We start from the raw sequence: 3,305 nt of genomic DNA on the forward strand, positions 1-3,305 counted from the left end.
TCATCTTTAACCAGGCAACAATCCGCTGCAAACTCTCAAACCCAATTAATCTGCTTGTTCGCTGCAAAAGTGTTTCGTTTATTATAACTCAGTGAAATCGTGTTCTTATCACTCGTAGGTAATTATAGCCGAATATGAGTCTTAATCGAGCATTCTTTGTGTCACCACAGGTCAAATAGAAACGATTGTATCATGTCAACCCGTCAAACGTCATCAATTGTCGTCAATTAATCTATCTACAACCCCAGATCAGACCGCGACCCCCATCGAGACGTCTGATCCCGTAGATCCAATGAATGGTCTAGACCTACGCAATAATTTATAGGTTTCCGGCTCTACAAGATTGCACAGTCCAGTAGCCGGCCACTAACACACACCCACACTCACAAGAGTTCGTCAAGCTCCCGTCAATCTTGTATGTCAACGAAACGCGTGGGGCTGCATAGCAAACACATCACCAGCCGGCATTGACTACAACAGAGAGAGATGGAGAATAATGTGCATCAATCAAAACATCAAAACAATGTGCGAGATGCGAGATGCAAGGAGACCCACCGAGTAGAGAAGTGCTGCTTGTGTAGTTTGTCATGATTGTACGCCAGGAGCTCTGGGAGAAGAGAAACTATGGATCTCAGTGAGGAACGGGATGCCCCCATTCCACCAACACCACGGTTCGGTTCAAGGCGCATGCTCGAATCGAATACAGCAGCAGAGAAGATGCCATCGTATTCACACTTCGGGAATTGGTCCCTTGGGGAAAATTTCTGCTACCGTTTCAGCGAAATTCAATAAACACTCAAACGTGTGAAAAATTAATACGGAAAATACAGAGCTGTTGGTGTTGCAGAGGGGGGCGTGTGAGACGTGAAAAGAATTTACAACGTGGTATCAATAATACATTTTAATAAAAATATTCTGAAAGTTCAAACAGAGAAAACATATTTTAATTCCATATTTGCCCAAACCGCCTGTCGTTGCTTTCATGTTGATCACTGCGCCAATTCGACCCTAGCGGCATTTTCTGTAATTATCATCCGAATTCTTATTAGAAAGTTGTTCGTTCTTCTGTTCTAATTCGGTAACTTCCTCCCGGACCGCCATCAACTTCGACAACTAACGCACTAAAATATGGACTATAAATTCGGCCGGTGGCATGTGGCCAACTGTAGACTTATTGACGTCAAAAAATGGTACGTCAGCGTTTCAGCAGAGTGCAACGAAGCACTCGCTTGGCGCCTTCCTCTACACGCTCGCATTTGGCCAATGGTCATAAATTTACAAATTTACTCACTCTTGACACGCACGAGCCACGTTCCGTTGGAATGAACCGATTTTACCGGAGACACTTTACAACAGCGCTCAAACACTCGCCGAAGAATAGTTGGGAAGTTCTCGAGGGAAATTTATCCTATCTGAGTTAAACTGATATCGCATAACATTTTCAATCGGATGAAGCTTATTGGTATTTATTAGAACTAATAGATTATGAGAATCATTGAATGGAGGCGCATTGTTTTTCATTTTATTTGTGTGAAAATTTATCAGACGAAGAATAAATTATACAAATTGCATTTTTGATCTATGTATTGTATGTTTTGGTAATATTTTGGAAATATATTTTTATTCAAACTTTTTTTTATTCCTTATGCCTTTGTCCGCAACCTTCTTCGAGCTCCATGAGTTGGGTGATCGTTTAATTTCCAAAATTTGTATTCATTCTTGATGCCTAATGTGAAATACCGATGTAGTGTGTGTTTGATATTTTTCTTAAATTACATAAACAAAGCAAAATTTGGCGGTTTTTCAAAATTATCAAGGAGTTCATTGAAAAAGCAAATTTTCGTATTTCAAGTCAATTGATAAATGTTCACACAATAATAAACATTTCAACAAATATTATTCTAAATATTAATTTAATATTACTCTATTACTCTAACAATCTTTGCAAACAAAAATAGTATAGAGGGTGGTGTCCAATACACGGTCGCATTACTGACGTAGGACTACACAAATATTTCAATCACTTTACTTATTTATCACTTTGGATATTATTTTAGAATGAAACGAAATCTGTGTTGTAAACACATTGAATTTCCCACTGATCTTGGTTTTTGAATATTCTGGGGGTGCATTCGAAAGCAATAAATTTTACCCGTCCGAACCGCATGGTGGCTGAACAGAAACTGACGGTTTCCCGCAGCGGAGGCAGTATTTATTGCGCTGCTAGTTATCGTTTTTCTTCTCTGGTAGAGGATCATTTTCTTCTTTAGTAAATTGGTGTTCTTTATGTGTTCATTTCGATTGGCACACATAGGACCAATCAGAAAGTGGGAAGATCATTTTTCAAGAAAGATCATTTTAATTATACGTGGAAGTATTTCCAATCGATTGATGCGAGCATCTCTGCGATCTATCGAGGTCCAGTAATAAGTGCTCGAAATTTTCAAAATTTTATTACATGTTAAATATTTAGGGTTTCGTTGTACACTCTATGCCTTACTTTTAAACGAAGTTGAACAAATTGGTGGAAAAACATACCTCATGGTAATTATTTTATAGCAAACAGATTCTAGATGCAATGGAGACGCATCGTACCACATGGGTGGGGAATAGCTAAGCAAATTTAAGCCGGGTTTAGACGTTGTCAAACGATCCGAAGAATTACGAACGCACCCATTCCACGAAATTTTACATTTTATTTGCATGTTTGGGACTACTCACCCGTTTAAAAACAAAAAACTTTGAAGTAGCTCGGTTCGGCTTCTTTCTCTATTATAGTGACTTTCAGCACATTTCGGCTGGTTCGTTACTTTTACTTCCATTTTTGGAAGAATGTCGGGAGTGAGAATTGAACTCGTGATCTCTGCGTGAGAGGTATGGATGTTACCACTACGCCAGATCGCCTCCTCGATTCGGCTTCGTCATAACTCGAGAACTAATCGAATAAATGGAGCATGTGGAGGTTTCAGGAAGCAAGAAACGTCTAGGATGATTAGACACTCCTCCCCCCTCTCTGCATAACTCGAGAACTAATCAAGGAAATGGAACCAAATTTGGCATGTGGAGGTTTTAAAAGGCAACAAATGTTTCTTTGATGGTTCGATACTCCTCCCACCTCTCTTAGGGGATGCTGCATAACTCGAGAACTAATCAAGCAAATGGAGCCAAATTTGACATGTGAAGGTTTTTGTATACGAGAAATGTTCCTATAATGATTTGTCACCCCTTCCTCCTCTGTTCATAAAAATATTATACATATTTCAACCAACCATATTCCAACGAAACATTACAATTGAAAATTTTCG

This window comes from Toxorhynchites rutilus, chromosome 1, assembly GCF_029784135.1.
Source record: "Toxorhynchites rutilus septentrionalis strain SRP chromosome 1, ASM2978413v1, whole genome shotgun sequence".
Taxonomy (NCBI): domain Eukaryota; kingdom Metazoa; phylum Arthropoda; class Insecta; order Diptera; family Culicidae; genus Toxorhynchites; species Toxorhynchites rutilus.